The sequence below is a fragment of the Dreissena polymorpha genome, chromosome 4, assembly GCF_020536995.1.
Source record: "Dreissena polymorpha isolate Duluth1 chromosome 4, UMN_Dpol_1.0, whole genome shotgun sequence".
Classification (NCBI taxonomy): Eukaryota; Metazoa; Mollusca; class Bivalvia; order Myida; family Dreissenidae; genus Dreissena; species Dreissena polymorpha.
Window position 1 is genome coordinate 45,257,085 of NC_068358.1, and position 13,401 is coordinate 45,270,485.

Below are 13,401 nucleotides of genomic sequence, written 5' to 3' on the forward strand. Positions count from 1 at the left end.
TCTGATGAACACCCAATGCACAGCTTTGTATTTATATTTTAACATCTGACGAACATCCAATGCACAGCTGTGCATTTGTATTTTAACATCTGACGAACACCCAATGCACAACTTTGCGTTTCTATTTTAACATCTGACGGACACCCAATTCACAGCTATGTATTTCTATTTTAAAAATCTGATGAACACCCAATGCACAGCTTTGCATTTCTATTTTAAACTTCTGCCGATCACCCGATGCGCAGCTATGCATTTCTATTTTAAACATCTGACGAACATCCAATGCACAGCTTTGCATTTGTTTTTTACGAACATCCAATGCACAGCTGTGCATTTCTATTTTAAACACCTGATTAACACCCAATGCACAGCTGTGCATTTCAATTTTAAACTTCTGCCGAACATCCGATGCGCAGCTATTCATTTCTATTTTAACATCTGACGAACACCCAATGCACAGCTATGCATTTATATATTAAACATCTGATAAAACCAAATGAACAGCTGTGCATTTAAATTGTAAACATCTAACGAACATCTAATGCACAGCTATGCATTTCTATTTTATACTGCTGCCGAACATCCTATGCGCAGCTATGCATTTCTATTTTAAACATCTAAAGGACACCCAATGCACTGCTGTGCATATCTGTTTTAAACATCTGACGAACTTCAAATGCATAGCTATGCATTTCAATGTTAAACATCTGACGAACACCCAATGCACAGCTATGCATTTATATATTAAACATCTGATGAACACCCAATGCAGAGCTGTGCATTTGTATTTTAAACATCTGACGAACATCTAATGCACAGCTGTGTATTTCTATTTTAAACATCTGATTAACACCCAATGCACAGCTGTGCATTTATATTTTAAACTTCTAACGAACACCCGATGCGCAGCTATGCATTTCTGTTTTAAACATCTGATGGAAACCCAATGCACATTTGTGCATATCTATTTTAAACATCTGATGAACATCCAATGCACAGCTGTGCATTTAAATTTTAAACATATGAAGAACACCCAATGCACAACTATGCGTTTCCATTTTAACATCAAACGGACACCCAATTCACTGCTATGTATTTCTATTTTAAACATCTGATTAACACCCAATGCACAGCTGTGCATTTCTACTTTAAACATCTGATGAACATCCAATGCACAGCTGTGCATTTAAATTTTAAACATATGAAGAACACCCAATGCACAACTATGCGTTTCCATTTTAACATCAAACGGACACCCAATTCACTGCTATGCATTTCTAATTTAAACATCTGACGAACACCCAATGCCCAGCTGTACATTTATACTTTAAAATTCTGCCGTACACCCGATGCCCAGCTATGCATTTATATATTAAACATCTGATGAACACCCAATGCATAGCTGTGCATTTAAATTGTAAACATCTGAAGAACACCCAATGCACAGCTATGCATTTCTAATTTTAACATCTGACGAACACCCAATGCACAGCTGTACATTTCTTTTTTAAACATCTGATGAACACCCAATGCACAGCTGTGCATTTGTATTTTAACATCTGACGAACATCCAATGCACAGCTGTGCATTTGTATTTTAACATCTGACGAAAATCCAATGCACAGTTGTGCATTTCTATTTTAAACATCTGATTAACACCCAATGCATAGCTGTGCATTTCTATTTAAACATCTGCCGAATACCCGATGCGAAGCTATACATTTCTATTTAAAACATCTGATGAATACCCAATGCACAGCTGTGAATTTTAATTTTAAACATATGACGAACATCCAATGCACAACTGTGCATTTCTATTTTAAACATCTGATTAAAACCCAACGAACAGCTGCGCATTTCTATTTTAAACATCTGCCGAACACCCTATTGATAGCTGTGCATTTCTATTTTAATCAACTGACGAACATCTAATGCACAGCTATGCATTTATATATAAAACATCTGACGAACACCCAATGTACAGCTATGAATTTATAAATTATACATCTGATGAACATCCAATGCACAGCTGTACATTTAAATTGTAAACATCTGACGAACACCTAATGCACAACTATGCATTTCTAATTTAAACATCTGACGAACACCCAATGCACAGCTGTGCATTTCTTTTTTAAACATCTGATGAACACCCAATTCACAGCTGTGCATTTGTATTTTTAACATCTGACGAAAATCCTATGCACACCTGTGCATATCTATTTTAACTATCTGATTAACATCCAATGCAAAGCTGTGCATTTCTGTTTTAAACATCTGATGAACACCCAATGAACTGCTGTGCATTTCTGTTTTAAACATCTGATGAACACTCAATTGTGCATTTGTATTTTAAACATCTGACGAACACCCAATGCACAGCTTTGCGTTTCTATTTTAACATCTGACGGACACCAAATACACAGTTATGTATTTCTATTTTAAACATCTGATGAACACCCTATGCATAGCTGTGCATTTCTATTTTAAACATCTGACGAACACCCAATGCACAGCTATGCATTTCTATATTAAACATCTGATGTACACCCAATGCACAGCTGTGCATTTGTATTTTAAACATCTGATGAACACACAATGCACAGCTGTGCATTCAAATTGTAAACATCTGACGAACACCCAATGCACAGCTATGCATTTCTAATTTAAACATCTGACGAACACCCAATGCACAGCTGTGCATTTCTATTTTAAACTTCTGCCGAACACCAGATGCGCAGCTATGCATTTCTATTTAACACCCAATGCACAGCTGTGAATTTTTATTTTTAACTTCTGCCGAACACTAGATGCGCAGCGATGGTTTCTATTTTAAACATCTGATGAACACCCAAAGCACAGCTGTGCATTTCTATTTTAAACATCTGACGAACATCCAATGCACAGATTTTCATTTATATATTAAACATCTGATGAACACCCGATGTAGAGCTGTGCAATTGTATTTTAAACATCTGACGAACATCCAATGCACAGCTGTGCATTTCTATTTTAAACATCTGTATAACACACAATGCACAGCTGTGCATTTCTATTTTTTTCTGTCGAACACCCGGTGCGCAGCTATGCATTTCTTTTTTAAACATCTGATGGACACCCAATGCACAGCTGTGCATATCTTTTTTACACATCTGACGAACATCCAATGCACAGCTTTGAATTTCTAGTTTAAACATCTGATGAATACCCAATGCACAGCTGTGCATTTGTATTTTAAACATCTGACGAACATCCAATGTACAGCTGTGCATTTCTATTTTAAACATCTGATACACACCCAATGCACAGCTGTGCATTTCTGTTTTAAACATCTGATGAACACCCAATGCACAGCTGTGCATTTGTATTTTAAACAAATGACGAACACCCAATGCACAGCTTTGTGTTTCTATTTTAACATCTGACGAACACCCAATGCACAGCTATGCATTTATATATTAAACATCTGACGAACATCCAATGTACAGCTGTGCATTTCTATTTTAAACATCTGATTAACACCCAATGCACAGCTATGCATTTCTAATTTAAACATCTGACGAACACCCAATGCACAGCTATGCATTTCTTTTTAAACATCTGAGGAAGACCCAATTAACAGTTGTGCATTTGTATTTAAAACATCTGACGAACACCCAATGCACAGCTGTGCATTTCTATTTTAAACATCTGATTAATACCCAATGCACAGCTGTGCATTTCTATTTTAAACATCTGCCGAACACCCTATGCATAGCTGTGCATTTCTATTTTAAACATCTGACAAACACTTAATGCACAGCTATGCATTTATTCATTAAACATCTGACGAACACACAATGCACAGCTATGCATTTGTATATTAAACATCTGATGAACACCCAATGCACAGCTGTGCATTTCTTTTTTAAACATCAGATGAACACCCAATGCACAGCTGTGCATTTGTATTTTAAACATCTGACGAACATCCAATGCACAGTTGTGCATTTCTATTTTAAACATCTGATTAACACCCAATGCACAGCTGTGCATTTCTATTTTAAACATCTGATTAACAGCTAACATCTAACAGCCAACTTCACATACCTCAATTTCATTGTCAAGTTTAAAACAAATCTCGTTTTAACAGCTTCAATGCATCATGAAACAAATAATGAATGTGTCCTCGACCGCTTTACATCGGCTTTAGTAAAGCAAAATCAATACTTGTTTCTGCACATCATTCCAGTGGACAAGTTGGTGAACCAATTTCCATATAAACTTAATTCTGTTGTCGAAAAGCTCATTTCACGTGGGACAGTTCATTTAATCTGTAATTTGTTCTGATGCTCACTTTCGTTGTCGTCAAGGCTTTTAATAGTACAATTGATATTTAGGCGTAAAAATGGTGTTAGTTTCCACTAACGCTCCTGACCGTATTTATTTCGTCAAACCTAAACTTTGTGTTTGGCATTTCAGACTGTTTAATCATTTCGCAAATTCACTAGATAACTATAATGGTTGTAATATATTTTTTGACATTCGATCATATTAACTAATGTCCAGTTTCCATTTTAATTAACTAAACTAAGCTTAAGAAAGAATGCTATAAAGAGATTTGTAATATACTTCTTAATTATTTTTTTCGTTTCTATTGGAAACAAATCCCAAGTTAAGACCTACTAAAATCAACTGTAATATGCAATGCTTATTTGGGAACAGGTTGTGATTTGGTTTGATGGATACCACGTATCACCCACTTCTATTGAGAAATAAAACAAAAAGTTGCATGTTGGTATAAGTATGGTGCGAATAACAGAAAAAAGTTTGGTACGAATAACAGAAAAAAAATATTAATCATGGTTACATATTTAATGTAAACAAGTACCGAAAGAACTTGATTCAAATTGCTTGTTTTACTGGCTGTGAATCGATTTGTTAACAGAATTACAATTTCACTTCACAAAATTTTAAAACGGTTTACATTGTGGCCTTTTTGTATTATTTTGCCATTACTCGCAATCAATGCATCTAACAAGAAAAATATTAGTCTACAAGATATCACGTGGTTTTATTATGCTGGAGTGTTTCCTGCAAGAACAACAGTAGCTGATAATTTCAATGTCGTTACTCTTGTACTCAGTGTGTTAATGTTGATTCCCTTCTCCAGATCATGTCATGTTCCTAGATTGGCAAAAGATTGATTTGCTTTATGAGCTGGATCAGATATTTGCATTTTCTTGGGGACATTCTTAAAAGAGCAAACGTGGTCGTGCATATTCATTCTTTAAATCGTGATTTATGATGGAAAAAAGGATCAACAAGTAAACTTGCTAAGCCTTCAGATGATGGAATACAAAAGCTGTAACAATAGTTCTGATGTAATACGAACCCACGCCGTCATATTTGAATTGTGATATAGAAATTGTGTAAGTAAACGTGTATGCATATACCATACTGGGAAAAACATGTAGACAGAAGAATGATAATGCTGTGAATAAAGGCACATAATACCTAAACATACTATTATCCCATACTATTGAAAACTGTCAACATGTAGCGATGCGTGCATACGGCATATTAATAAAATAGGCTCCTGGCAGAAACAGTGAATGCATGTGAAATACAGTGCTTTTTAAACTCTTCCAATGCTGGAACCGAATTTTGAAGACCTTTGCAAACAGTTTGGATCCAGATGAGACGCCACAGAACGTGGCGTCTCATCAGGATCCAAACTTTTTGATAATCTGATAGTATTCTTTGAACAAAATCAAAGAAAATGTTAATTTAAGAAATTCAGCAGACGACATTTTAGCAGACGACAAATTTCCCAGCATGCAAAGGGTTAAACACAACTGGCGGCGTTCTTACAGTGAGCTAACAGTGTGTTTTTGCACCACCTTAGGATTAAATCACGGATGCCATAAATCGAGTAAAGCCTTTTATTAACAGCGATGCAGCTCGATTCTGGCAATCAACAAAACCAAAACCAAGAGGAACATTACGGCCCATCAGCGCTCCCCAGAGTTCATTGGCACAAATTGTTGCAGACTTGACCCTATGATCTAGGTTGTTACCTCCACTTGACCAAGTTTCAAACATGGTCTTAACATTATCGAGTTAAACAATCGTACAAAGTTTCATCGCAACTGATTCAAAAATGTGGCATCTTGAGTAGTTATCAGTTAATGGATGTACCTATCCCAGAATAAAATTTGACATACATGTAAAAAATGATATCAATATTGAGTCATAAAGGTAGACTCTAGAGTTTTTTTTTACCTTGTTACACAGTTTTTTGATGCGCGTGACCAAGAAAATATCAAAATAAAGTCTGACCAAGTTAGTTCAAGATTAAGTACAATCTTTTTTCTGTGGTGGTTTTCCAAGATTAAACCTGGTGACTAAGTTTCTGAACTCACTTGACCTAGATACGAAGTCGACCTAAATTTTGTCAAGATGAATATTAGAAAAAAGATTCACAAAGATTGAGTCAAAAATGTGGCTTCAAGAGTGAAAACAAGGTTTTTCTTCCATTTGACCTGTTAAATTAGTAATTTAATTCCGTTGACCCAGATTCAAACTAGGCCTACACAAGGTCAAGATCGACATTCTGGCCAATTGTATTTGAGTCATAAATGCGTTGTTTAAATTGGTAACACGTTTTTTGACCTGGTGACCTAAAGGATGAAAATCCAGGTCGCAGACAGAACGCCGCACACCGCACGATGCAGAACGATCATTTGATTCATTTTGTGGTACGATATGCATAACGAATGCCAATTTTTGGAATCTTCATTTGCCACGAAATGTATAATACTCAACACAAAATAAGTATTTGGATACGTTCAGCCAAACGTTTTTGTACCAGTGTATGGCATTACAATACATATATTTATTTGAAAAGTATGAACGGGTAATATTACATGTTTTGATATTCACTGGATCTTATTATTTAATTCAATTGCACATCATAAAATGAATTTCTCAAATGAAATCACCATGACAACTACAAATACTACAGAATAACCATACATCTTCCGATTACAATCAGTACAAATGGTTACAAGACGAATCCATTAATATCAACGGCCGCCAATGACAGCAAATGATAATTGATGACACCAGAGTAGCTTTCATGAGAAAAAAAGTAGTCCACTTAACTCTTGCTTACAAAATATTTTGGTCAAGGACGTTACACTTGTCAACATGCATAAACGCGAACAGGTTCATTTCAGTCTTTGTAATTTTGGTTGTATATGCATTATCATTTTGCAAAACAACAACAGGTGATGAAATACAAAAATTGACTACATTTTATTGGAAAAATATAGGTGTGAGTGCAAACGTTATATTTTTTTTCTTGCATGATTAACATATTTAAATGTCGCTTGTTGTCCCCTACCAGTTGACTTATGGTTTGCGCTCTGTGTGTCAGTCTGTCAGTCCGTCACACTTTTCTGGATCCTGCGATAACTTTAAAAGTTCTTGATATTTTTTAATGAAACTCGAAACATGGACAGATGGCAATATAAAGATTATGCACGTCAATTCATTTTGTTCGTACGTCGAAAATTGTGGTTGCTATGGCAACAAATAAAAAAAAATAATGACAATGGTGGAGTTTCACCGGTAGGGGACAATATTGCTTGGCAATCTCTTGTTTATTGTACTATGTGATTGCACAATTTATTACACACATTGTCTTGTGTTTCGTTTATGTTCCTACTACAACGCTACCTTACAGAAATGCTGATCACGAGTGACAAGAATCGACACGCAGCAAATATTCATTTGAATAATGGATGTGTACCCTACAATTTATAAGCCGCGAGTATCGTATTTCATCACCCGTTATAAACTAAAGAACAGCAGAATCAGGTTGCAGGATCATGTGACTTTGTGGGTTTCCAATCAACTTTAATGGATGCAAACACAACGGTAAGTGATGCTTTATTCCAAATAAATTGCTAAAACAATTTTTCTTAAGAATTTAAACTAGTGCATATAATACAGTTTTTATGCTGCTTATGGCAATGTGAAATACATCAGATTACGGTTTTTAATAAGCCTGTGTTCTTGGTCTAAAATTCGATCTATACTGCATTCATGCATACAGTCATGCAGCACGCAACGCAACGTGAAATTTTGGAACCGATTTAAAACGTATTCAAAGATTTATTCTTTAACAATAAAATATCGGCAAAAACAGCAAGAACTGTCTTTTATGCACTAAAGATTTTTGCAAATGTATTTCAATAACTTGAGATGCAAAAATAAAGTTTTTAACGGTGTGTTTACATTTTTAAAGCCCGTGTGTAAAGCCCTGAAAACCCCCTTGATCATGCACCCTGAGAATGAGAATTTAAATACGTCAAACCCGTCAAGCAATACAACACTTAATAAAAACATACTATTGAATAAAGAGTATATTTCTTTTGAGCCCAAGTATCATATATTACTTGTAGTTATTTTTATAAAACTGAAATCGTTGCACGAATTAGATACGAAAAATGCATAAATAAACCATGCTCGTCTCAATATTAGCATTAATGGGAAAAATGAGAATATATTATTTGAATGTTATATAGCATGTCATATAGTTGGCCATACCTGTGCATATTGATTTTAGTGTTTCATGTTCAATAATACTGAAAACAATAAATTTTGAACGTTTTAAATCGTCAAACCATAGGCCATTGATCATTTTACAATGCATGTACGTATAATTAAATTATTGTACATTGACTTTTCGTTTGTAAAACAACCGAGCGCCTATGTTAAAAATAAAACCGTACACTAAGTTTGTCTGAATAAAAGAATCCGACCATTTGAATAATAATTTAACAGCCATTCGAAATGTTACCCGAATATAGACCACCTACTGGATTCAGATTCCGACATTTGCTCACTGTGATGTTCGTTTCCGACCTGTGCATCGTTGTCGTCTGGCTGCAAGCGTGATTCCGGAAGAAGCTCCATTGTTCTTTTAATATCCGATTTCATATTTTAATCACGCTTTAATAAACTTCAAATAAACGCAAAATTTGCCAAACGATGGGAACACATTTGTGTCTGGTCCAGAACTCTAACAATAATAAGTAAGAAAGGTGTTTATTTAATATAATATGTTGACCTTAGGACACCATTTCTGAAATTCCAGTTTATCGCACAATTCATTGCTTGAGCTGAAATTCTGAATAAATTTTGGTCCCATACTGTTCTAAATTAGCTAGTACTTGAATTCAGTGTCACTGAATCCACGCGGACCTACAGTGCGCATTCCCGATGATACATACAAGCCATTCGATTGTATTCAAACGTTTTGTCCTAACGCAGTGGTTGGCCTTATTATGAGCCCCAGTCGAGACGCCAGTCCTGCTTTCAAATACGAAATATTTTTATTATAAAAATCTTCAGCAACTAACTACCTATTTTCCCAGCCCCGGGCCACGTTTTACGCTCTATGCCTATTAGGACTCCTTACTTCGAACCTGTGAAATCTACTTAGACTAATACATTCGGCAAAGCTGGGACGGATGTTGATTATCAAACCGTTGTCGATATAACGTTATCGATCATACAACATTTATTCGTTGTTTGGTCCACTAAAATGTACTACCAAACGTTTCGTACTTTTATTTTCATTAAACTAATAACGTTCTTTATGACGTATGTTGTGTTACTTAGTGACTAAACAAAACCAAGTTAAGCTGGACTATTTGGACTTTTTCTGTTCATTTTATGATTGAAAAAAAAATATCCTCAAATAATGTTAATACTTCGCACGCGATTTTGTGTATTTGTGTTCACGCGTAACTGGATAGACCCTGATTTTTTAAACAAATATTGGAAGTACTTTCCTGAGCACATTGAAAATGCATATACAACTGTCCAGCGGGCGTAAACATTTTCGCCAAAAAGTCGCCTGATTCCAAATCAGACACTTCGCGACAGAATACGGCGCAATGTCCAGACAAAGCGGGCACTATTTAAGCACGAGTCAATATAATTATCAGGGTTGTAAGTAATATTCTGTCAAGCAGGCTCATTGTGGACGTTAAGCGGTCGAATGTTAGATTTATGAGTGTTCTACGTTGTTTCACTTTTACTTTTACTTTAATTGTTTTCATTTATCCTTATCAAAGACACAATTTCCCGTACACAAGTTTGATATCATCGATACTTCAAGCAGGAAATACGTTTGCAAAACGTCAAAAAACTGTAAGAGTAATACAATTGAGCCGCGCTCTGCGAAAAGAGGGTTTAATGCATGTGCGTAAAGCGTCGTCCCAGATTAGCCTGTGCAGTCCACACAGGCTAATCAGGGACGACACGTGCCCCCAAAACTGGATTTTTAATATAAAGAGTCTTTCTTTAAACAGAAAATATCATACAAGCGGAAAGTGTTGTCCCTGATTAGCCTGTGCGGACTGCACAGACTAATTTGGGACGACACTTTAAGCACATTCCTTGAACCCCCCTTTCACTGAGCACGGCTCAATTACAAAAATGGTAAAATATAAGATATTTACACAGTGCGAATATTATTCGTGACATTAACATATTCGTCCTTGATGCAGTCGTCGCTTTCGACTATCGAAATTATCTAACATGTTGCTAATGTGAATGACATTTTTGAGTAAGTAAATAAAATAATATTATAGTGATAACTACTTAATCTACAAACGATATGTAACGTGGTAGGGTACGTGGTAGGGTACATCATGCAAGCATGTGTCGAGTTTTACACGGTATAAACAAATTATCATGGTTGGTTCTTTTTTCTTAGATTAAGTCTATGCTACGGACCTGGACGTTACTTAGCTTAGTCAACGTTACTGGAGTGGTGCGTGGTAGCGGATAGGGAAAATACGCGGCAACTCTTCTTCACCAGGAATCCAGGAATGCTAACACGGGTTTAAGTTCCCATATACATGGACAATTTGTTTAGATTGGCATCTATAAACAATTTACACACACTGATCGATGGGCGATTTCGAAGATAATGATTTATGCTAGTTTCCTGCCAGATACAACGTCTCCAGCCTCCGTGAACAGGAAAATAATTCAGATGATGATGATACGTATACTGATACACTGATACACTGATAATGCTGTTTATGCTGTAGACTTATAATGACGATGGAAAAAAGGATGAAAACAATGAAAAAGAAGAAAAACAAGAAAAGAAGAAAAAGAAGAAAATGATGAAGAACATGATGATAATCACCACCATCATCATCATCATCATCATCATCATCATCATCATCATCATCATCATCATTATAATCATCATCATCATCATCATCATCATCTTGTTCTTCTTATTATTATTCTACTACTTCTTTTTCTTCATCATAGTCATGATGACCATGATGATCATCATTCAGAAAGTATTGTTATTATTGTGGTGGTCATGGGAGTGGTGTGGTAATGACGAGGGTGATGATGGTGATGGTATTGGTAGTGGTGGCGGTGGCGGAGATGGTGCTGATAATGAGGATTAGGTCCTTTGGCGTATAATTGGTAGCTTGGATACAAGCATTGCACTTAATAATCACCTCAAACAAATGTCCATATAGAAAAATATCCGAAATGGTTTAAACTGCGATCTGTGTACTTTCAAACTCTCAACAATGCATTAAATACAGCAAACTCGACCTCTTGTTGTTTGACCGGGACGCACGATCAATAATTTTCGAACAAAAGCTGTTTACGCGACGTTTCTACACCTGAGAAACTATAATTTTCTAATCGATATTTCTTTCAAGACCTTGTTTATATTAATTATCGATCGATTGTCCTGAATAGATACTAGTGCACGACTGTTTTTAAAGAAGCTGCTTCACATTTATTGGAAACATTAATTCACCCACACTATCTTCTTATTACTCAGGCGTAAAAACTGGCTATGATTTTTCATTAGCAAGAACAGTGATGCTATAAAAACCTCGAATATATCACGCGTTCTTCTGAGAGTCCATAGTAATTACCATAATGATCGGACAATGGCGTTTGTAGTACAGCCTTTGCTTCTGTTGTCGGCGTCTTTGGTCGTAAGTTTCAATGATATATATCAAAACAATCTTAATTACAATGAGAATCGCCAACAGTTATTTACAAGAGAAACAACAAATGCATATTTTACCGACGGTGTCAATCAAACGTAAGAGTCATGATAGTCATCAGTATTATATGCATCACCATTCCCATCATCAGCACCATTATAGTTCTCCTCTACCTCCAATCATCTGCATCGTCGTCATCATCGGAAACATTCCCATTTAAAAGAAATCTTTTTTTAATTAACCCATTTATGCCCAGTGGACTCTCCCATCCTTCAAAATTGGTTCAATTTATTTCCAAAATTAGGGATGTCTAGTATACTTATTTTTATATTTAGAATATTTCTTACAGAAATTCCTTTCAGCAAACAGCGCAGACCCAGATGAGACGCCGCATTATGCGGCGTCTCATCTGGGTCTACGCTGTTTGCAATGTCCTTTTTTCAGGACGCTAGGCATAAATGGGTTAATATTTGGCTAAGATTGCGATCATCAAAATCACCACCTCCATTAAGATCATGCATGAAGAAAAACAACTCAGCGATGTCCGGACGATATACACGAATCAAAAATACCGAAATATGCCAATAAACATATAGCATACTTTATCATTAGTGCAACACACGATGTTACCATTAGCCACTACCTATAAAAGTTCACCAATAACATACAGAACGCATTTAATATTCAGTAAAGGCTGTGCACGTATTTAAGATGACGATTGTATACACATTTATCTATAAGAGCGTACCGTATAGATTTGTGTTATGGTTGCATGATTAAATAATCGTAGCATTTCTCGGGGGAACGTAGCATTATCAAATTCCACAAATCCACAAGCAAACAGTCCAATGGGAAATCAGTGTCAATAGAAATAACACACTGTTGTCACATATTATCAAATATCGTCATAACCTCACACCATAACTGGCGCCATAGAAATAACGACTTGAAAGAGAGGTACGAACAAGTATGAAAATACCAATAAAATTATTTAAGTTTTTTTACGTTCCTGCTTGCAAAATTTAAATGCGACAAGCAAAATGGGTTTATGTAGCTAGAATAAACACTTGCAACTGTTCAAATAACTTTCAATACATGTAGAACAAGTTTCATTGTTATCATCGTTACAATACAAAAGCTTTATATGCGCTAAGAGCATATATTATCCCAGCCTGTTAGGCATTCCTGATACTTAGTTTTAATTATGATTCTTTGAACTTAAGCCTTAAATACGAAAACACTTTTTTACACTTACGATAAAGTGAACGGAAAAACTCACCAAACGAAACAGGTTCCTATGAAAGAAATAAAGAGTTGAAAACATCGTACAACATCTGCAGCACTCGGT

General features: G+C 35.7%; 1 protein-coding gene across 12 annotated transcripts in view; it reads right to left on the bottom strand.

The window, feature by feature from the left end:
* LOC127876662 (myelin proteolipid protein-like) overlaps positions 1-13,401 on the bottom strand; it is a 136,734-nt gene that overhangs the window by 89,424 nt on the left and 33,909 nt on the right. The gene's annotated exons all lie outside the window — the stretch shown is intronic.